The sequence below is a fragment of the Mirounga leonina genome, unplaced genomic scaffold (genome assembly GCF_011800145.1).
Source record: "Mirounga leonina isolate KUSES-001 unplaced genomic scaffold, KU_Mleo_1.0 Mir_93, whole genome shotgun sequence".
Taxonomy (NCBI): Eukaryota; Metazoa; Chordata; class Mammalia; order Carnivora; family Phocidae; genus Mirounga; species Mirounga leonina.
This window is the reverse complement of record NW_023270854.1, coordinates 7,052,866-7,076,874: the sequence shown is the minus strand read 5'-3', so window position 1 is coordinate 7,076,874 and position 24,009 is coordinate 7,052,866. Positions and strand designations below refer to the sequence as shown.

The 24,009-nt window shown below is 39.4% G+C and overlaps 1 long non-coding RNA gene across 1 annotated transcript in view; it reads left to right on the top strand.

Annotated features, from left to right (window-relative positions):
* LOC118004786 overlaps positions 1-24,009 on the top strand; it is a 238,869-nt gene that overhangs the window by 18,173 nt on the left and 196,687 nt on the right. The window contains exons 3-4 of the long non-coding RNA XR_004677681.1: positions 518-627; positions 7,596-7,777. This is a non-coding gene — a long non-coding RNA (uncharacterized LOC118004786). The remainder of the gene's footprint in view (positions 1-517; positions 628-7,595; positions 7,778-24,009) is intronic.

Sequence of the window (24,009 nt, the reverse complement as noted above, 5' to 3'; positions counted from 1 at the left end):
ATCTATCTATCTATCTATCTATCTATCTATCTATCTATCTATCTATCATCTATCTATCAATCATCAATCAAGTATTCCCTGTGAACTACCAGGAATGTGCCGAGTGCTAACCATGAAGCATGCTGGGAGTCATGAAGAAATAATTTAAGAGGAAGAAATGGTTAATGCAGAGAAATGTGGATAAGAAGAAAGATAGAGATACAGTTGGATGAAATAAGAGAATGAAAAATCTGAGCTCTGAAATCGAGACCAAAGGAGTGTGAACAATCCCACCAGCACCTTTCCCTGGAGCCCATGATTTTGAACAGTGGAAGACTGTTCTGAAAATTGGTGATGGAATATATGTGTGGTTGGTTTCAGGAGCATGCGGATCCCTTACAATAGCTGAGTAATGATCAGGAAAGGGCGATACTATATTCAATAGTATTTAACAATGAGGCTAAATTTTCATGTATTCTCTTTGCAGTTAAAAATAAAACACCAACTAGAAAAGTTCATTTTGATTTTTTGGCAATAGGGAGAGCTGGGAAGTTCCCCTGCCTGCCTTACTGAAGAATGGATAAAATCCAGGGCAAGATCCGTTATGGTGTTATGGTGCTGCAGAGAAGATGAAGGGTACTTGGTGGGGTGAGTGTAAATATCCATGCTTTCACTGTGCTTAGTGGGTCTTGTCTCCCTGCTTGGCTTGACTTTTGGGATGACCGTCTAACTACTAGCATCCAGCCCTAACCCCTCACATCTGACTATACCCCTACCCTTCCACTGGTGTAGTACATACACACTTGCTTGCCTCCAACTAGAGAGGTCTCTGTGTCTCAAGTCCCAGAAAACCTGTGATGGGTTGTTTTGGCCAATTTAGTTCAAACTATTAGTGCAATTTTTAAAAAATTCTTTTGCTAGTCATTTGACTGTCATATTAGTGTGTGTGTGTGTGTGTGTGTATACACTCAACACATCTATGTATGTGGAATTGGCTTACATGATGATGGGTGTTGGGTAAGTAGCCCTTTGTAGTCTATCACCATGTCTGGGGTTGGAGACTGAAGTTCAGGACAGACAGTCAGAAGGGAAGGGAGTGAAGGGGCTGGAATCCCATGAGCATAAGCTGAAACGGACTGAAAGGATTGAAAGCCATGCTCATTCTTGCTCCCTCTGATGTTGGTGACAAAAGTATCCTGCAAAAGCTGGGACCCTTCTTCACGGAGCTGAGACACACGCTTGGCTCAGCCGCTGCTTTAAACAGAGGGGGTGATTCAGCAGATCAGAAACAGCACATATAGGCTACAAAGGGCTGTTGCCTCCCTTCCAACTTCCAAAAGCTCTCAGAAACTCCCCTGTGGCCCAGAAACATACCAGAAAGGGAGTTCTAGGGAGTGTAGTTACACCTAGGCAAGTTGGCACATTGCAAGGTAACTACACTTGTAATATCTGTGATGATGGAGGTGGTGAGAGTGGTATTGACAGCAGCTGACATTTATTGAATGAATGCGTTCCATTTGTTAGGCACTGGGCTAAGCTTTTCTTATGATTATTTCATCAGATCCTGACTACAATCCTGTGAAGCAGGTTCTATTATCTCCCTCACAGATAAGAGCCCGAGACACAGGGAGAGTCCATAATTTGCCAAATTGCTCAGCTAACAAGTGGCAAAGCCACTATTGGGAGCCCAGGTGGTTTTTAAACAACTGTTTTCAAAATATCATCTGCTAGCATAAGTTTCTTTAAACAAACGTTTAATTTTCACACTCATTAAAATGTCAGCGTTGTACTGAAAGGGAAGAGTGTGGCACGCGCACGCGCGCATGTGCGTGTGTGTGTGTTTAAACATCGACTAGGAAAAATAGCCACAGAGCCACTTGTCTTCATAAACAAGATTAGTAAATTCAGAAGATTGAAATTTGACAGCTAGTTAAGTAATTTATCCCAAGATAACTAGTGTACCTCTGGTACGAAAGGGTTTCCTAATTTTCTTCGATCTCACTACAAATGTAAAAATTCTAGTACACTTTAAAGGTGCCATTTATATAAAATTAACTACATCCACGACGTCCTGCAACACGTACTTTTTTCCTGCCATTTGCTTGCTTATGAATAATGCAGTGAAGAAAATTCACTTGTGGTGCCAGACTCACAGGCTCACTCTGGAATTCTCTGTTTATTCCAGCCAGAGCAGCTGTTCTATCAATGGTGTTTACAAATTTTTTTCCATAAAACATTGTTTTTTTATCTAAGAAATATTTAGTATTGAGACTATATCTTTTCTGGTATTTCTACTGGGACACAAAAAGTAGCTTTTCAATGTGTTTTGTTATTGAAATAGAATCTATAATATAACAAAATGCCATAAGCTTGATGCATTAGCAACATCTGTATTTTCATCCAACTGTGTAACAGTTTTACCACACTATTTTTCCTAACATTGTTTAATTTTTCAGTAATGTTTTCCATGTCTTCTAGCATATTTGCTGACAAAGGAGTGCATTTTATTTTGCTATTAAATTGTCTTTCATGTATAATTTCAGTCATTTTTAATGCATCCAAAAGTGTTCTTTTGTGTTTCCCAAATTTGTAGGGATTTGTCTTTTATTTTTAAGTAAGGAAACTCCAGAAGGACTTCTCGGCATTTACCACTAAAGCTCAGTGAAATTTTGTAAGATACTGTATTATCATTTGCTGAAAAATGGAAGAGGTGTTTTTATGTTCTTAATACTTATTTTTAAGATGAATTACTGATTATTAGCCAATAGGTCATACTATACATTTAGAATCATATTGTCAATGATAAATGATTTCCTTGATACAATTTTTTGGTTTAATTTTTACCAAACCTAATTATTTCAATGTTGTTTTTAAACTCATAAAAACAGAGAGCTCATACTAGGACAATAGAGTGATCACATCTAATATTTTTTTGTTCTTAAATTATGCTTGCATTATTAATACTATCTTCAATTTTGATTTCTTTGCAGACATTTTTAGAACCAACTTCCCATTTTTTTTTTTTTTTGGTTTAATTTAAAACTAGGAAATATAATCTACAACTCCACAAATTTGAACCAGTAGAAATGGTCATATATTCATGACAAGCTGTGGTGGGGGGTTGGGGGAGCCTTCCATTTTCATTCCATTTAGTAAACATTAGAATTTATTTTTCCCCATAACTTATAGATGCTATAGAGGATCCTATAGAGATGAGGGTACATGCCTAGGAGAAGGGGGCCAAGGAAGCTGCCAAGCCTGCATTACTCCTCAGCCTTTAGCTTTTGCAGAGATTATTCAGTGACACTCAGTCATCAAACTGGTCACGTGAGGCAAAAGCTTCATAACAACAAACAAGATGCACATTTGCCCCACCTCTCTATACAGTTAATGCTCCATGAATTCCCACGGTGGGACTGAGGAGCTCAAATGGGACGAGATAAGATTCAGAAATCCAAACATATCGCCACTATACCTTCAGTCATTTTGATTCTTGGATAAAGTGATCAACGAAAGCAGAACATTCCTGGCAGGAAGGTAAGTTTCAATGAAATCACTGCGTAAAAATGCAGGCCTTTTGTATATTTTCATCTAAGTATACAGCTCCTGCACATTCGATTTCACTCAATAGGATTCCTTAATTTGTTCCATATTTCTATAAAGGGGATACTAGAATGCTAATCTCAAACAACTTGGGACACAACTAGTAACTGTTAGAGTCTCAAAATTCCCCTTTTGAAGATTGTGTTGGCTACTGACACAAAGTTGGGGTTAGTTCCTAAAACATACTGAATGGATTTCATGGAAGAAAAATAGAGAATTAATAGTGTTTCAGGACATATTTACTGTGAAAACAGTCAGGAGTGACTAGTTTGTCTATAGCCTTATTTCAGTGGCATTCTGTGTAGTATGTATTTCTCTACCCAGTTACAACATGTAAAATGTGAGTTGAAAAAGGACCTTGAGATTTTGACTCTGGGGAGCAGATATTTTCTTATTAGTATCAATGAAGTTGTATGGGATGGAATTCAGAATTAAAAATGATGATTCAGTCGCTCAGATCATGGAAGAACTGTTTGGCAGGGTCTGACCTAAGCCTTCTGGCTCAACCAAGATGAACATGGATACATTGTACAAAGAACTGTGAAGGAGAAGACAGAGTGATCTTAGATGTCCAAAATGTCTACACTGCGCAGAACATTACAGATATCAATGAATATTTCAGGAGACTCAATAAAGACATGAAAATAAGTGTTATTCTAGGAAAATTATTTAACTTACATGCCAGATGAACAAACTGATAACATTAATAACAGTGCAGAGGTGGGGCAAATTCTCAGATTGTACTCTTGAGGCATTAGGATCACTTTTTTGGCTAAATGTAGAGAATCAGGGAAAATCTTGGTGGATCTTGAAAATTTTGTTTCCTATAAGGTAGACCATTGTTTCTCAAAATATGAATATGCAACACCCACACCAGATCTTACAGTATATACTTTATAGTTCAGGTTCTTGGGCATTCCCAAGATTTAATAAATTATGCATGTGGCAGTGAAGTTTTTGATTTTTAAAACCAGGGATTCTAGGTGCTACTTGGTGTTACTTATACACACATAAAGTTTGAGAACTGCAAAGATGTAGGAAACAATTGGCCGACCTTGATTCTCTGAATGCAATCTAACAGAAATTGGTCAGGGAATTTCAGGAAACTGAAGTCAAGGAAGAAGAAATTGAGAATAACCAGAGTATTTCACTCTCCTATATGACAGCAGATTTCAAAAGCTTAAGTAAAATGTAAGCTCCGTTTCAATGCCCAAGTCTTTGGAAAAGAACTGCCTGAGATGGCTGAGCTTCTCTTGCCATGCAATTCAGTGTGCAATTACTCAACTTCCACATGATGAGTACGGTGTGGTACCTAAAGATACCAGTGTGTTTGTCTGTGCAGGAGCTCACTGAGTTCCAGTTTCTCAAAGGATGGGCACAAGACTGAGAAGAGGTTATGGGATTCTCTATTCAAGGTTGGAGAGAAGATGCTGGTACAGATTTGTAGGGTATAAGGAAGGTTGTGTCCGGAAATGAGCTGAGGCCAAAATGTGAACCACACACAAATTTATTTACTTACCTGTTTATCTCTGTAGTCTTTTTTTTCATTTTACAAAGATGAGAAAGGTCTTGCTATTAGGGTTTATGGTGAAATAAGGATTGACCTCTTTAGCTGCTGTTCTGTTTCTATGTTCTAAGTTATTTTCACACACAAAGAAAGGGGTTGAAAGGACTTAGAATACGATGGAGAGAAGACCGTTCTTCCCCAAACTGAAATGGATTGGAACTTTGCACTGTCACTCACTAGTTGTGGGACTTAAGGAAGTTACTTACTTCTTCGGGCATTATTCTATTCTTCTGATCTTAAAAATGGGGAGAAAAACATTTGACTCATAGATTTGTTATGGACAGTAAAGAAATAAGAAACCTCATGTGCAGATACACAAAATGTTATTTTTCAAAAAAGTTGGGTTTTTGGCTCAAATTTCTTCTTTCTCTACAAAAGGCATTTGCAAATGAAACTGGAAATTACTGAATTGGTGGGTCATTTTTGAAACATGTGGAAAACAGGAAAAGACATGTGGAAACATGTCAAGACAAAACTATTTTAATTTTTTTATGGAAGACAATGTCAGATTTAGAAAAGTAAAAATTACTTTAACATTGATATTTGGCAAGATTTTTAGGTATATTATTTGAAAAATGGAATGTTTGCATGTATAGGAGACATACATTGATGCACAATAGATCCAGACAGGAATTCACTATCAACAAGTCACATCAGATTGGCTGAATTTCTTTTGCTGACAAGGTTATCGAATGCATAGATCAAGGAATTGTGTTGGATGGAAGTATATGATGAAATCTACATCTCAGTTTCTTTGTGTTCAAAAACTAAATGCCTATAGCTATAATTGTTGGATTAGGAGTGGATTGAATATTGATCCTTTCTCATGTGTTAGAAGGCATATTAAAAAATTTAAGAGTTTACTTGAGCAAAAATCAAATCGGGCAGCATCCAATCTAGCAGACAGGGAGGAGCTCTAAGGAGTTGTACAAAATGAAAGACTTTTATAGGCAGAAGGGAGTGGGAACAAGGAAGTTATACTAGGCAGAAATGTGGGTTAGTTATTACAAAATTATATATATATATGTTTTTTAGGGGATAGCAGGGTTCTAACTAGTGTTGATCAGATGAGTCCTGATTGACTGGTTTAAGATTCCATTTCTGAGAGAGCAAAAAATGTAATTAAGTCTCGGTTTGGTGATATGGCGTAAGCAACTGCACATTGGGAATGTTGTCTTGTTTTTAAGAGTTTTTCCCTTTTGATCAGACTCTAAGACTAACTGAGAGATGGGATCAAAATTTAAGGCATTAGGGCTACTCCCAGCTACCTATTTGGAGTTTTTTGCTGAATCAATGGGTGGTATTCACAGGTCAAGGACAAGAAGTTCACATTCTTTTTTTTTTTTTTTTTTTTAAGATTTTATTTATTTATTTGTCAGAGAGAGCACAAGCAGGGGGAGCAGCAGGCAGAGGGAGAAGCAGACTCCCCACTGAGCAGAGAGCCCGATGCGGGGCTCGATTCCCAGGACCCTGGGATCATGACCTGAGCCAAAGGTAGACGCTTAACTGACTAAGCCACCCAGGTGCCCCAAGAAGTTCACATTCTTTAAATTGGTTATTCTCTTCTTCCTTCTGGGTTGTTCCCAACTTAGGGAGATCATTTCTAGGTAGTTAGCTGCAAACATGAATTTAAAGCTCTTGAGAGAACACAGGGCACCAGGGAGATTACTGTGATTATTATAAGTAGGATAATTTCCAGTGTCTTGAGTGCACTTCAGAGGCATGGTTCCCAAAACCTGAACCAATCAGAATCAAATAAGTCAAAGAAAGACTCCTTTGAAGGAGCCACTTCTTAAAGCCCACCGGCTTGTTCAGCAATCTTAGGTAGCCAGGTCTCAACTTCTCCAGAAGTGCCAATCCAAAATGCAACAAGTGGTGTTGGAATCGTACAGACACCTCCTTGCTCAGGTAAAAGATAATCAGAGCTGTCTTATCATCAAGAACAACTTCGTCCAGAGGGTGTAGGGATTTTTGTTGTGTGGTCACTGCTTCAGCAGCAGGTTCTACAGTGTCTTCAGTAGTGACCTGCCAGGGGAAGCTAAGCGTGAATAGTGAATGCCCCCTGGTAATTCCTGTTTGAGGAAACAAAGAGCCACTCCCAAAGATAACCAAAAGAAAAAAAAAAAAAAAGACAATTCCCCCAAGAGCTGGCACAGTCAGTCAGTAGGATGAGAGCCACAAATGGGGTGCAACCCACATTTCTGTCTGGCCACATTTTGGGGGCCCCCAGCCTGACAGTTATCAAGCCAAATTCTCAGGTCACAAAATGAGACAAACAAGGATTGCTATCTCTGGGAAAGAAAGGATCGACAATCAATGGGTACCTGGAGGCAAATTCACAAGTCACCATTCAAAGATCTAATTCTTACATTTTTTTTTTTTTTCCTGCTGATCTGAGTTTGGAAAGGAAGGGAAGTGTGAAATTTTACCTTCTTCTTTCCCCCAGGCACCACAGATAGAGATCTGGGAAAGCTGACTTTGGCAAAAATTCTTACCCTTTGCCAGCTTCTGCCTGTTCTCCCAGGATCCGTCTGCAGTCTCCGGAGCAAGTCGGGTGTCCCAGCAGGTCCCATCCTGGTCACCAGAAACTGTAGAGGAGGACGAATAATTTTCCCTCCATCCTTCGTGGTGAGTGCTGCGTTGGGGCCCCTTCTCTAGGGCACCTCCTAAGGGGATGCACTTATCTAAGATGCTTAAAACTTCTCCGCTGTGCCCACTGAACTCAAGATTATCTTTGATAAATTAACCTGTTTGGTGAGCCTCATCACAGAATCCTGCTCACCTGAGGCCTCGCCACCCCCCCGGGTCCAACCCAGGACCAGCCTGGTTTTTAAGTGGCACCCAGTCCTGTTTTCAAGTCGGGGCTGGCGGATTCTGGCAGTTTCGGAGCCTGTTGGGAGAAGGAAAGGCTGGAAGAGTGCAGGCTCCTGATGGGGAAGCTGAGGAGCCAGGATCCCGGGGGGGGGGGGGGGGCTCCTCCCCACCCCCAGCAGCGGGAAGCAGCGGGAAAGCCGCAGGAGCTCCAGGGCTCAGCAGGTACCTGTGGGCTGGGGTCTTGCTCCTTTCTCCTGGGGGGCTGCTGGGGGCTTTCTTCTGATACCAGAACTGTTATAAACTGAGAAATATTTAAAAAATGTAACAACTTACTGAGCGAAGTCGAATCAAATCAGGCGGGGTACAGCCTAGTAGATGAAAAGAGCTCTGAGGAGCTGTGCAAGATGGAGACTTTTATAGACAGAAGGGAGTGGGAACGAGGAAGTTATTCCAGGCAAAAAAAAAAAAAAAAAAGGCAGGTTCCTTATTGCCAAGTTCCTTTCCTTCAGGGGCTGGTGGGGGCCTAGGTGGTTTGGTGATGTAGGGCTTAGTTACATACGTACCTCTGACTTGGGCCTGCTGCCTTGTTTTTAACACATGTGGTTAATTTTCCTCAACCTTTATGATTGCCCCTTGAAATTTGTTACCGTGAAAGCTTAGGTTAATGAGTGGAGTCGGCTTGGGTGGTTTTCCTTTGCAGCTATTTTCCTAATAGCCTGTTGCTTTGCACCTAAGGACCAGTTGGGTGTGTTTTGAAAGTGGGTGTGCATGGAACACAGAACCAGGCTGTGGGTCCCCAGACTGCCAAAGTAAAGGCCTCTCTAATCTGCGGGGGGGCACTAACTTGCGCTGTATTCCTGGGGAAAGTTGCCTTCTGCATCTTTGTTATGTATTTTTTAGCGTCTGATATAAAGTCCAGACTTTCCTCAAGCTTTGCTCTTTTATTTTGGACTTTAAAACCTGTCCTAGTTTGCTACCTGGACAAGACACTTTGTTTGGAGCATGGTTCTCCGGTTTTATTCAAAAAGTTAGTTTCTCTCTACACATAACCTGGGAATGAGGAGAGCCAGGCTACACCTGGCCAGCTGTGACAAGTAAAAAATTTTAAGTAATTACCCTGCCCATGGTCCCCTCGAATGGGACAGGGCAGCACCCGCCTAGCCGGCTGTCGTGAATAAAGGTTTTCGGTAATTACTCTGCCTGTGGTCCCAAGGTTCACACCTGCCCCTTAGGTTTGTTGCTTCTCAAGTTGGTTGAGCGCTCTTTGCTCTCTTGGGTAAGTGTCTCTCCAGGTTTTTAGTTTTCTATCCGTTTGTTTTCTATTTTCCTGGACTGTTAATTCTGTTTCATGTTTTCCAGTCTTATGATTGTCTGCTTCCCTTTATATTTGCTTTTTGTTCCTTCAGCGGGACCTCAAGAGATAGAGAAGGTACATAGATAGACCTTGGGTCTTTGGGTCACCATATTTATGTAGTAGCTTTATGGAAAAACAAGACCAAAACAGCAATCTCAGTCATGCTGACGCAGTTTTAAGAGATGCTGGTACAGCATTTTAGACTTTAGAGAAATATTTACCTCCTGGAATATTGTGAAATAAGCGTTATCCCAGTTTTAGAGATGAGGAAATGAAGTTTAAAATAGGTCAGTTGCTTGGCCTCACCTAGTGAATGGAAGAGCTGGGGGTTGCCGCAAGTCTTGTGATTCCAAAGGCAAAATTGTAAGTCATAAAAGCATTGTAGAATATTGGAGGAATTAAAAAAAAAAATTAAATGCACTGATGGATTTGTTGTCTTTGTTTTTCCATCCAGAATTTTGCTTATGTGTTTTCACATAGTTTTGTCAAAAGCTCAGAAACGAAAGTAAAACCACTGAATGACCAAGGCAGTAATTAGTAAAAGTTGAATGCACACTCAAAGATGTTTGTGGATGGGGGGAGGGGGGCCGGTGTTCACACAAAACACGCAACGGGACTCAGGTGTATTGATAGAAAGCCTCTTGCATAGGAGGAAGTGATTGTTGATTCTTCAGTGATTGGTTATATTAGAATACCCTTGATAGTGAATTGCCCAGTGGTTACGTCATATCACTTCTGGGGAATAATGTAAGTTTTGCTTAGGATTTATAGAGGTATTAAGCGACTCAAGTTAAGTCTCACTTATCTTGAAAAATAAGGTAAATTACATTTTTCTCGTATGACTAAAGTGGTTTTGTCTGTTTAGGGAATTTACGCCTGGGTTGTGTTTGATGTTTAACAGTTGTAATAATAGTGGGTACCCATCTTTAAAAAGTACTTAAGTTTCATTTTTACCGAAAGATGATATGAAAAATATTGCTGTTACACACATCTTTATGCATTTGCTTTCAACATTTCCTGAGGACAAATTCCCCAAAATGGAAATTTCAATTCAGGAATTAAGAGGTATACATATTTATGCTTCATATTACATTTTTACAAACTGATTTTCAATTTTTTTTCCAATCCTTGTCACTCTCCTCACCCTGTTTGTGGCCTTCCCATTTTATATACAGTTATAAGCCATTTTCACTGAGCTGAATTGTATTGCCAGAGTACAAAATGGGGAGAGGAGGCTTAGCGACTACTAACATTGAAAAAACAAAATGGCTTTAACTGCAAACCTAATAAGAGGAAAGGTGCTTAAAAGCTAGCAGAAAGATATGATCTTAATCTTCTAACAAAATAGGGATTAATTTTGGTAGTCTGAGTTCTTAATTTGTTAAACTATAACTGGTACATCAAGCTCAGTGCATGGTTTATAATAGTTAACTCATTATGTAAAAAAAAAAAAAATCATGTACTTTCAGATCCAAATGGTATTGTTTTAAAAATGATTTCCTTTTAGGTGAATGACATGGGTACCAAAGGGTTTAAAACTTTGGTACTTTAAGAACTGTCAAAAAAAAAAAAAAATTGGCAGAGGAGGAAATTTAACCTAACTCTCCAAAAAAAACCCCCAAAATAAAAAACAAACATAAAAACAAACCAAACCCCACCAATCCGTCACAGGTGATAGTACTAGAAGCAATGCAGGTTGAAATTTAAATGATTTGAAGTCAATATGAGGAAGAACTTTCTAACCAAGCAGACCAAATAGAAAATGTGCAATGAGCACTAATGAATTTTTGGTCACTTAGAAATTCTATGGAGTTCTTGATTAGAAGTTGAATTTGGTAAACTTATTTTTAACTGTGCTGTCCTTTGATGTTACAATTTAAACATAACACGACTTATTCTAGGTTGGAATCACATGTCTGTGTGCAACCTAAATAAGTGATTAAAAACAATACTGTTTTGCAGAATTTTATTTCAATAATGTCGTCAGTTGGATTTGTCTGAAACTATAAAATGGAAGGACTTACAAACTTTCATTGTGTTATTAAAAACAAAATAATCCAAGAGATTGGTATTAGTTTTGGATTTTCTAGAACAAGGAAAAATGGAAAAATAGTTTTGAATTGTTAATTTGTCCTAAAAAGTTATTTCCACATAATTGGTTAATTATCTCTCAATACATGTTATTTATGAATTGCTTTTTTGAGAAATCCTAATGGAGTTTTTTTTTTTTTAAAGATTTTATTTATTTATTTGAGAGTGAGAATGAGAGAGCATGAGAGGGGGAGGGTCAGAGGGAGAAGCAGATTCCCTGCCGAGCAGGGAGCCCGATGTGGGACTCGATCCCGGGACTCCAGGATCATGACCTGAGCCGAAGGCAGTCGCTTAACCAACTGAGCCACCCAGGTGCCCCCCTAATGGAGTTTTTATTCAGGAAACATTTCAGGGAAGTGTTCCATTTTTTAATTTTTTTTTTCCTAGAGAAAATCCTCTTTGCTTTGTATTATATCAAGTCTATTTTATGGTTGATTAAGAATAGTTCTATTGTAGATCATTCACCTCATTTATTTTGATGGTAGATTATTTTATTTGCTATTCACATGGGAAATGAATTATTAAAATAGAAAACCAGTAAAGTGTGCATATAGTTTTTTAAAACCCTGGGTAGAAATGGAGAAAGTGGGATTGATGTTTCTTTAGTAGGCAGGCCAGAGGCAAGGGAAGCAAATATTAATATCTGTTCTAAAGTTTACTGCACTTTGAGTAACTGACTTTGAAAAATGACTCTCAGGTGCTTGGAATGTGTTATGTCTGAACAGATGCAGCCGTGAAGGCACAGGTGGAAAGTTCATGGTACTTATTGGTAAGAAAGCAAATTCAGTTCTAGTGGCCCTAGACATCACATAAAACAAAGTGATGGATTTATTTTTATTATGGATCACTTTATAGCAAATAAATGCTTCCATTTCCCTGTAATCCTTTAGGCATATAAATTGAAAGGTCCTAAACCAATGGAATAGACTATACACGGAAGCAACCCACCTAATTACAGAGTCCTCTCACACCAGGGGTCTCCAGTAGATTCCTAAGACATTGGCTAAATAAGAACAGCATAGATGGGAATGGATTTTTGATGGTGATAACAATAGTTTCCTCAAAATTTTGCTCACCTATATTTTTCCTAGTGGCAGTGTCTAATTCTACTCCATATAATTTATGGTTGCCAACAACAAGACTGCAATACTTTGTCAACTCCATCCTTAGAACAAGCATATTGTTTTCCATTCATATTCTCTCAGGAATCCTTTTTTCCTTAAAAAAAAAAAGATTTTACTCGCACCTATCTTGTCAGGTGGTGGTTTTGTTGCAAATTAATTGTTGAAAGCCCTAAGTTGCTAAATCTTCAGCTGGAGTAAAACAAGAGCCCTGTACTGAAGGTTTAAACAAGGTAAATGACACAATCCCTCCTCCCCCAAAACCCAATCCTGGTTGCCTAGATCAGTGAGGCTCTCTGAGATTTTAAAAGAGATGGAGTCACTATTAAATGGATGTAGGCCCCAGCCAGCCAGTTTTAAAACGGGGGCTTCAGAGGGGAGGAAAAATGAAAGGGAACACGGGAATTGCCTCTTTACTTCCATAGGCTTTATTTCCCAGTTCCATAGCCCAAATATGTTATTTGGGTTCCTATCAGGATTTCTTGTAAGTGAACTATATTTATCTGTGTAGGTCTGAAGTGGGGATGCTGTGGGGGTTTAGTTCTGGCCAAAAATGTCTATTTTGGTAACTAATTGCATGACGGCTAGCTCTTTGGAAGCTGAAGATGCAAATAATGAGTTGATCTTGTAATCTTTGATATTTTCAAAGCCTCTTATGGCAACCTTGGGACTCCATTTTGACTAAGGACTTGACTTGCTACATTTAAGTCTCTCCCCTTCCTAAAATCTTTCTGTAGGATTCCATCCCCTATCAAATGATATCCAAACACTTACGAATGGCTTAGGCCAGTAGTTCTCAAGATTTAGCCTGCGTCAGGATCATCTGGAAGGCTCTTAACATGGAAATGGCTGGGCTCCATCCTCAGTTTCTGATTTAGCAGATTTGAAGTACGACCTGGTCCTTTGCATATCTGAGAAGTTCCCAGGTGATGCTGATGCAGGGACTGCACATGGATAGCAACTAGCTGAGAATATTCTCCCTGATGTGGCCAAGGTGAGCCTAATCTTAGACCATTTTCTCCTATTCGGGTGGGTTGATCAAACTATTTGCAGGTAGCAAATGTGTGAGCTCTCTGCTCCAGGTTCTGCTTTTATGGGTCTTTTAGTTCAAGTCCTCTCAGTTTGACTTCTCAATATCTCCTTTTAGGTCTCCCTCTGGCTCTCCCAGCCCTTAACCACAGTTTGTTGTTAGTCGACCGTGATGAAACGCCTCACGGTCTAAAAGAGATCAGGTCAAAGATCTGATTACCTTGAGGCTCGCAACCTTACTCTGTTGGTTTTTTGTTTCCTTGGTTCCTACCATTGAGTTTCGGGTTTTCTTGGAAGAATTGTGATCCCTTGTCAGATTCATAAATTTTACTTTGGTTTTATCTGCTATGATGCAGTTGTTACGTGCGAGGAATTTGGAATTATGGCCTGGTCTCAGCTCTTTGTTGCTTTAGTACCTTTCTGTCTGTTACTATGGGCAAGTTAGTCTCTCTGAGCCTGAGTTTTTGCAACTATAAGGATGGTCCTCATAATCCCCTTCCTTGTAGTTTTGTTGTGTTAACTCACTTAACACCTGTGAAGGATTTTGAAGTATGTGTGTCAGCACTATATAAACGTGATCCTGTTAGCACTAGAATGTGATATCCACAAAGGCAGGGACCTAAGCTTAAATATTTGTTGAATCAATAAGTGATTCAGGAAGCCTGGGGATTGAACTATGTAACTTGGATTGAACTCTGAGAGAATTTGGAGTTGAAAGATAGTCAGCTATGGTTATATCGACATGGTAATGTTCTTGTTGACTATGCAGTGTTTACGTTTTTAAAAGAATCTTTATTTTTAAGAGCCCTTTTATGTTCATAGGAGAATTGAGCAGGAATAATTCCCATTTACCCTTATCTCAGCACATAGTGTCCCCATTAATATCTTGTATTAGTGTGGTAGATTAACATTGAACCAATATTAATATGTCCTAATGTATGGTTTACATTAGGGTTCATTCTTTGTGTTGTACATTCTATGGGTTTTGACCAATTTGTCATATATCCAATGTTCCATTAAAGTACAAATTTCACCAGCATAAAAATGACCTTTGTTTCACCTATCCATCCCTTCTCAACCCCCCCTGTACCTGTGGCAACCACTAATCTTTTTACTATCTCTGTAATTTTACCTTTTCCAGAATTTCATATGGTTAGAATTATACAGTATGTAACCTTTTCAGACTGGCTTCCTTCACTTAGCAATATATACCTAAAGTTCTTCCATGTCTTCTTTTGGCTTGACAGATCATTTCTTTTTATCACTAAATAATCTGTTTGGGTATACCATATTTTATCTATGAACCTGTTGAATGTCATGGTTTCTTCCAGTTTTGATAATTGAGTACAAGCTGCTATAAACATTCATGTGCAGGTTTCATGTGAACAAAAGTTTTCAGTTCATTTGGGTCCGTACCTAGGAGTATGCTTGCTGGATCGTATGGTGACTTTTTAACTTTTTAACTTTGTAAGAACCTGCCAAGGTTTTCCAAAATGACTCTACCATTTTGCATTCTCACCAGCAAGGAATGAGCATTCCTGTTGCTCTCCATCCTCTCTAGCATTTGGTAGTATGTGTTTTGGATTGTAGCGGCTTTAATAGATATGTTTACATTAAAAAAATCTTTCCATAACATTTCCTCTTGATTCATTGTTGGTCATGTGCCTGTATGGTGGTAAATTGATGTTGGCATACTGGAATGTCCAGTGCTGAGATTTGTCTGTATTTGCAGCTGGAAGCTGGATTTAAGAGCAATGTGCCGATCTAACTGCATAAAGTGAGCTGTAGGGTCACTGACATGAGAGGTACATGAGCAACTCCCTAATTAATCTTGGGAATAGGGAAGCACAGGCAAAGAACTGATCTTTGACCTGATCTCTTTTAGACCGTGAGGCGTTTCATCACACTGATCCTCCTGGCACAGCACAGGAAAAGAAAAGTGGAAGCTGGGAGCTTTGGGTTAATGTATCTGATTTCCCAGTACTTAATCTGGTGACCTCCAGCAAGTCACTTAGCCTGTAGACCCCAGAGACAGTTGTACTCTACGATTTGTAAGATTCTTTAAGTTCCAAAATTCTGATTCTGAAATCCGCCTTGCCACCGCTCTGTCAGCACAGAACAAGGGAAGGAGCGTCCACATAGCCCACACTTTGAGGCAGACAGGATTTCATCAAGCAGAAAACCCTCTTGAGTAAGTTGTCAGTCTTTGAAGCAGGGGAGATTTGTGACAGGGTGGCCTACAGTAAAGTTCTTTGGGGGGAGATACTGCGAATTTCAAACAGGGGGGTCCTGTGTTTTGATGACTGACGCACAGGGGATCATAGAGAGGAGAACGTCTTTGACTGGAGGAGAGAATTTGTGATTAGCAGCGGGAATGGTGGGGACTGAAACGCACCCGTTGGAGAGCTCTGGTATACGGTGATGTGCTGTCATACTGAGATTTCTTTATTGTTTTCATTTGTGGACGAGGTTAGAGGGCTTGTATGGACAAGCAAATTAAACAGAAGGTGAACAGGGACACAGGGAAGAGCTGGGGAATGACAGAGAAAAGCCATGGTCAGACAGCGTGATTATCCATCACTGTGCTTGTGGCTAAGTGCAGTTTTTAGGGGCCAGTGAAATCCCCCCTCTCCCTTTGAGACTGGATGGCTGGCATATTTCTGGGAACAAAAGGGGACATTTAACTTTAAGAAAATGAAAGGGATCTCTCACATTTTTCTGTCATGCTTACATCTTTATCTCCGGTTAGATTTCCCACAGAACTAATTGGTCATTCTGAAAAGTCGCTGGGGTGCAGGCAGCCATAGAGTTATGTGAAGCCCAGATGATTTTTACCAGCTCTCCTGGGTCAGAGTTGTCCTTAATGATAATTGTGGGCTTTAATATCCATCCTTTATGGTAGTGGAGGCGCGGGATACCTGCTCATCCGTTAGGCTATTTTAATCTTTCTGAAATGACACCCCTGAGCATTTCTAAATTTCTTCACATTGTCATCTCTACTTGTGTGGCCACTGAACAGGTGGAAATGGAGCCATAATGTGATCAGTGGTCTTCTCACTTACATCAAAGCATGGACACAGTCTGCCTGTGTTACCTGTATTAGGATGTCCTGGGTGTCAGTCAGTGGGGGGGTGGGACTCAGTCCGGTAGGACACTCACCCCCAAATCATTAATGGCTAAAACACAATAGGAAATTTCTAGTTTATTTAAAATATTGGAAGGACTGACAAGCTCAGCAGGGCAGCCCTCTTCACAAAGATCTCCTGGCACTGCTGTGTGGGGTCTCTGCCATCTTCGACACATGGCTTCCAAGGTCACCCGGGGAGTTGTCTATTCCAGCCAGAATGAAAGAGAAGCAGAGAGCACTACTGCATGGGGCATTTTTTTTAGGCCAGACCAGAAAGTGGCTTACCTCGCTTCTATTCGCATTTCATTCACAGCCCATTCATATGGTCCTACCTAGTGGCAGGATCTGGTCTCTGGCTAAGAAGCTACTTCTCTGTGCAATTCTACTCCATAAAGGACCGAACATATACTTTTGCTGGACACGAGCTGACCATCAGGGTGTTGTATGAACTGAGGTAATTGTGGGCATGGTATGTTGTGGATGGGGCATTCTAGAAGACCTTTGTTCCAGAAAGACGAAGGTGGAAATAGGAAATACAGTATAGCCAGAGTTTCCTTACATGGTATTAGGGAGGATGCATGAGGGGTGATAGTGGCTAATGGTGGGGGTGCAGGGAGCCCAGCTCTGGCCTCCCCTCCCCTGGTTCCTCACACACAGGCCTGCATTTATCAGTGGAATTCTGATGCTTCTCCCTGTGGGATCAGGGAGGCCTAAGGGAACTGGGTACTCCCAGCTGTTTTTGTCGTGGGCATATCCTCGGCACTGTTTGCCTGTATCCCAGGACCCTGGTTGCACGGTAGACAGAAAGCAATGGCCTGTTACGGTCAAAACTAGTTCAAAGGTGTTTCCTATATAGAACCTTCTTTTTTCCTTTTTTTTTTTGGCCCAATTTCGACTTATAAATTTGTACCAACTCAAACCAGTTTTATAGCACACATTTTCCCAGTGCTTTTTACCTGCAAGACCCTGCTGGTCATACTTGGCTGATGGAAGCCTCTGGTACAGTGTTAACGTTTGCATCCCACCCTCAAGTGGCATCGTTCATTCCTCCAGAATATAGCCTGTCTCACTTTCTCCTGCAAACCTCCTATGGCCTCTGCAGCCTGGAGGCAAGCATTTTTCAAACTGAACAGCAAGGTGTTCGAGAGTAGTTTTACTTAATGTTACCTGTTATAAATTGTTAAAGATGAGCCCAAAGGATCCTCTCTGTCCTTCTAATCACATGATTATCTCTGGGCCCTCTTCCTGTTGTAGCCTCCTTGCTGTTTCTAATTAGTCACATTTTCGTTTGCCTCTTGAAGTTTGTGCAGCAGTCCTGGGTTGGTGGGGAGGGGTGGAGCATTAGGTCAATCTCATTAAAAAGCACTTCTGTCCTTGTCATGAGGCCCAGTTCGTGTCTCTGGTTCTTGGGCTGCATGCGTGAATAAGAATCAAGGCAGTTGTATGTTTGGTTTTCCTGTTTTCTGAAACTTGTGAGCAAATATTGTCTGTCCTTTCCAATTTTCCCAGAGGGAAACTTCGATTTCTTTTGCTTTGTTTCCAAGAGCCAATGCTATCCTCCTGTTACTTTTCTAACCAGTTTTCCTTTTGAGTACATAGTCCCTCTGCCCTTCGTCCATGTATCTGCTACCTAGCATAATATATGCATATTATGTACCAGAAATTGTTGCAAAGTTTTTATGTATTATCTCATTTATTCCTCATAACTCTGAGGAACTATAGCTCCTTCAAATTCTAGATTAGCAATGAACAGAGAGGTTAAAGAAACTCTCCCAAATTCATACAACAATTGAGACTATGGACTCTGAGAAACAAACTGAGGGTTCTAGAGGGGAGGGGGGTGGAGGGGATGGGTTAGCCTGCTGATGGGTATTATTATTTTTCAATCTTTTTAATTTTTTTTAAAGATTTTATTTATTTGACAGAGAGACACAGTGAGAGAGGGAACACAAGCAGGGGGAGTGGGAGAGGGAGAAGCAGGCTTCCCGCTGAGCGGAGAGCCCGATGTAGGGCTTGATCCCAGGACCCTGGGACCATGACCTGAGCCGAAGGCAGACGCTTAACAACTGAGCCACCCAGGCGTCCCTGGTGATGGGTATTAAGGAGGGCACGTTCTGCATGGAGCACTGGGTGTTATACGCAAACAATGAATCATGGAACACTACATCAAAAACTAATGATGTAATGTATGGTGATTAACATAACATAATAAAAAAATAATGAAAAATTAAACTTGTAATGAAACGATGATATTAAATTAAAATGTGTGTAAAAAAATAAAATATTTGCTATTTTAAATCTCCATTTTATAAAAAATTTCAAGATTTACCACCAATATATTTTTAGGAAAATCTCTACTGTCTAATATATTCCATTAGGGAAGATTTGAACTCTGGTGATGGGGTGGTCACTAAAGCTTATAAAATGATGGACTCTGGAGGACAAAACAAGACCAAAAAAGTATAGAAATAAAATTCTCGAGGTTCTCCATAGATCCTGAACTGTTAGTATTGGAATTGGAATATCCCAGTGGTGAAATACATGGTTTAAAAAATTGGAGGAGAACCTACAAATGCAGAAAGATCAAGGCTCAGGGGAATGAGGGGAATGTGGGAAATGAGACCCACGAATAAGATGAGAACAAAAGCACTGCACAGGAACAAAAGGGAGGGCCAAGGATTACAGAAACCATCTCAAGTCAAAGTACTTATTGAGCACATTGTGTTTTTTAAAAAAACTTTATTTTTAAGTTAAAAATTTTTTGAGCACATTGTTTTGCATTATGCTGATCTCTGAGGTAAATACAGAATTAGTAGCCATATTTTTTTTAGATATTTATTTGACAGAGTGCGTGCGTGCGCACAAGAGGAGTGAGGGGTGGAGGGAGAAGCAGACTCCCCACTGAGCAGGGAGCCCAATGCAGGGCTTGATCCCGGGACTGCGGGATCATGACCTGAGCTGAAGGCAGCCACCTAACCTACTGAGCCACCCAGGTGCCCCTATAAGCTGTATGTTTAAAGATACTTTTCTCAGCTAGATTTTATGTAATGCACAAAATCATGACACAGTGATCTCTGTTTTGGGGACTGTTCTTCATTACCTATTTGCTCATAAAAATAATTGTAAATATAAACTGCTCTACTAAGGTCATTAATAAGTTTCTAATTGTTAGGTATAAAAGAGGACTTTCAGTTTCTTATTTAAACTCTTTGCTGCAGCTGATACAGTTCACTGCTTCTATCTTCAAATTTTGGCTCCTGGATCCTATTTTTTTTCCTGTAGTACTTCTCTTAGCTCTTAGAATGTTCATTTTCTAACTCCACTTTTGGTTCTCTATCCAACACTCCAATAGATGTTGACTGAATCTACTGTAGGATCAAACATTCGATTCAGCTGGGGACTGGGCTTCTCCGTGTAAACCAGCTATCTCTGTCACGTGAGCAATCTTGATAAATGCCACACCGTCCAGTTCATTACTTGTAGACCACCTCACTCTCATCAAATCAGTGATTAGATCATCTTTATTTTACTCTGTAAAGTTTCCTCAACCTTATTTATCTCACAACCAGTACGAGCCAGGTTCCAATCAGAAGTAGAAACACGAGAATACCTAGATATATTTTTCTTACTCTGCCTCTCATCTTTTCTGCTGTATCGATTAAGTTCAGATCCCTGTGACAAATCCTTAACTGTAGAGCTGGTTGAGCAGTTGCTCTATGGATGTAGTCTTCACTTCTGATGTTGGAGATGGACGTCCACCGCTTGCTCTCTGAACTGTCACCCTCCTGCTTGGTCTCCTTGCTTCTGCATATGCCCCAATACCATCGATTCGCACAGAACCTCTGCTGATCCCTTTATGATATAAGTCAGGCCATTTCATTTCTCTGCTTAAATTCTCCAATGCCTCTCATTTTACTTGAGTTAAAAACCAAAGTCCATCCAAATGATCCACGAGGCTCTACATGGTGTTCTTAATCACTGTGTTGGATTGCCATATATAGTGTGTCAGCTGTGATGAGTTTTGTGGAGAAAATTGAAACATAGTAGTGAAAATGGGGAGTCTGGGGGGGTATTTCTAGTTGCCCTGTTGGATAAAATGGTTTTCTAGAGTGCTGGAGAGTTCCATGTAGCCACTTTTATCCTTTGACTGTTTCCTAGATTTAACATTTTAAAATATTTCATGATCGTTTCCTTTTCAAAATGTAACTGATGTTGGGACCAATTTTCTTTTACTATTTAATCACATGTCCACAGAGAAGTAAATTTTTATGACCTGTAATATTGTATGTTTTCTAAAAGACTTAAAATTATTTGTAACTGATAAGTTATATTTGAAATCACATTTGGCGAGTATCCATCCATGCTTGTCTGATAGGAATAACTGCATACCATTTATTTTTAAAAAGCACTAGGAATAAATGTGGTTTTAAAAGTATAGGGATGAATTGTAGTCCTATTTCCCCTAACTGCTCATCTCCAGGATTATTCATACACATTTTTTTTCTTTAAACACACATACTAATTCCCGAATAATTGGTCACAATTATCTTTCTTCTCTCCATATGTCTGTTTATAATGACGTCTTCAAAGAGAGATAACCATGTGCATAAATGTTTATTGTCACTGTTTGTTATAGTTCTGTAAGCGTTTGCTTAGGTAATCTCTATTCTACATCTCTGTAGCTTCTTTAAGATACTAATGTTTAGGTAAAACATCAAGAACAAAAGATTAAAAACATAAAATTAGGAATAAGAAACACCAATATATTATGCCTACTTTAAGAACTCCTAATTTGGGAAAAAAGACTAAAATTTATAAAGATTTTAAAATGAAGGATATTCTTGTGTAGTCCCCTACGAGTGACTTTATGAGGATTATTGTGCAATCCTCAGGGGGTTATAAGCAGGAGGAACAAATTAACAAAAAGCAATGCATTAATAAAACCTTTAAAAAGTAGGATTGACCGATGTCCAAGAACTTGTTTTTGGAATCTCATTTTTCTAGTTGAGATAATACAAATGGCATAACTTTAAGATGTGCAACTTGATTTGATACACATGTATTATGAAATTACTATTCTGTGTTAACACCTGTATCCCATCACGTAATTATCGGGGGGGGGGGGAGTGGTAAGACCATTTATGTTCTATTCTCTTAGCAACTTTCAAGTATACAGTACTGTGTCATTAGCTGTCATCATCGTGATGCATATGGGATCCCCAGAACTTACTCATCTATTCACTGGAAGCTTGTACCCTCTGTCTAACATCTCCCCCGCTTCCCCCAGCCCCTGAGAATCACCATTCTAATGTTTTTACAAGTTTGGCCTTTTTAGATTCCACATATAAATAATATACAGTATTTGTTTTTCTGTCTGACTTCCCTTAGCATAATGCCCTCAAGGTCAATACATGTTGTCTCAAATGACAGGATTTTTCTCACGGCTGAATAATATTCCATTGTGTTTATGTACCTCATCTTTATCCAATTCATCCATCGACTGGCACTTAGATTGATTCCGTATCTTGGTCATAGAGACTAAAGCTGCAGTAATGCCTGCATCACTCTTCAACAGAGTGATTTTGTGTACTTCGTATATATACCCAGGAGTGGAATTGCTGGATCATACGGTGGTTCTGTTTTTAACTTTTTGGAGGCAGCTCCATACTGTTTTCCACAGGGCGGTGTAAATTACATTCCCATCAACAGAGAATAAGGTTCCCTTTTCTCCATATCATTGCCAATACTTACTTCTTGTGATCGATATAGCTATTCTAACAGGTGCAAGGTTCTATGTCATTGTGCTTTTGAATTAATTGCATTTCCCTGATTAATGATCTTGAGCTTCTTTTATTGTACCTGTTGGCCATTTTTATGTTACCTTTGGAATGTTTATTCAGTTCCTTTGCTCATTCTCTTATTTTTGCAACTGAGTTGAATGGGTTCTCCTGTATTTTGGATACTAATCTCTTAGACAAATGATTTATAAATTTTTCTCCCATTCTGTGGATTGGCTTTATGATTTTTGTACAGAAGCTTTGTAGTTTGTGGTCCCACTTGCTAATTTTTGCCTTTGTTGCTTGTGCTTTTGCAGTTATATCCAAAAATTATTGCCAAGGCCAATGTCAAGGAGTTTTCCCCTATGTTTTCTTCCAGGAGTTTTATGGTTTCAGGTCTTATGTTTATTTTTTTTTAAAGATTTTATTTATTTATTTATTTGAGAGAGAGAATGGATAGAGCATGAGAGAGGGGAGGGTCAGAGGCAGAAGCAGATTCCCTGCTGAGCAGGGAGCCTGATGCGGGACTCGATCCAGGGACTCCAGGATCATGACCTGAGCCGAAGGCAGTCGCTTAACCAACTGAGCCACCCAGGCGCCCTCAGGTCTTATGTTTAAATCTTTGATCCATTCTGAGTTAATTTTTGTGAGTAGTGTAAGATAGGGGTTCAATTATATTCTGCATGTAGTTCTCCAGTCTTCCCAAAACCATTTATTGAAGAGGTTATCCTTTTCCTGTTGAGTATTCTTGGCTCCCTTGCCAGGTACTATTTGATCATCTATCAGGGGTTTATTTCTGGGCTCAGTTCTGTTCCATTGGTCTGTGTCTGTTTTTATGCCACTACATACTGTTTTGATTAGAATAGCTTTCTAATATGGCTCGAAATCAGGAAGTGTGGTGTCTCCAGCTTTGTTACCTTTTAAGATTGCTTTGTTTGTTTGGAGTCTTTTGTGGTTCTATACAAGTTTTGGGATTTTTTTTTTTATGTATTTGTGAAAAATGCCATTGGAATTTTGATAAGGATTACACTAAATCTAGAGACGGCTTTGGGGGTAATATGGACATTTTAACAATCTTCTTATTTCTGAAAATCTTTTTGTGTCCTCTTCTGTTTCTTTCATTAAAGTCTTGGACGTCTCAGTGTACAGATCTTTCATCTCCTTGGTTAAACTTATTCTAGGAATTTTATTCTTTTTGATGCTATTGTGAATGGGATTATTTTATCGTTTTAAGGTATTTTGTCATTTGTGTATAGAAATCAATTATGTATGTTGGTTTTATATCCTGCAACTTTACTGAATTTGTTGACCAGTTCTAACAGTTTTTTATTTATTTATTTATTTTGGTGGAATGTTTAGCGTTTTCTGTATGTATGATCATAGCTGCAAAGACAATTTTATTTCCATTTTGGAGGCCTTTTATTTATCTTGTCTGATAGTTCTGGCTAGGACTTTCAGTTCTAATGTTGACTAAGAGTGGTGATAGTGAGCACCTTTGTTTCTGATCTTAGAGGAAAAGCTTTTAGCTTTTTATGATTATGGTAGCT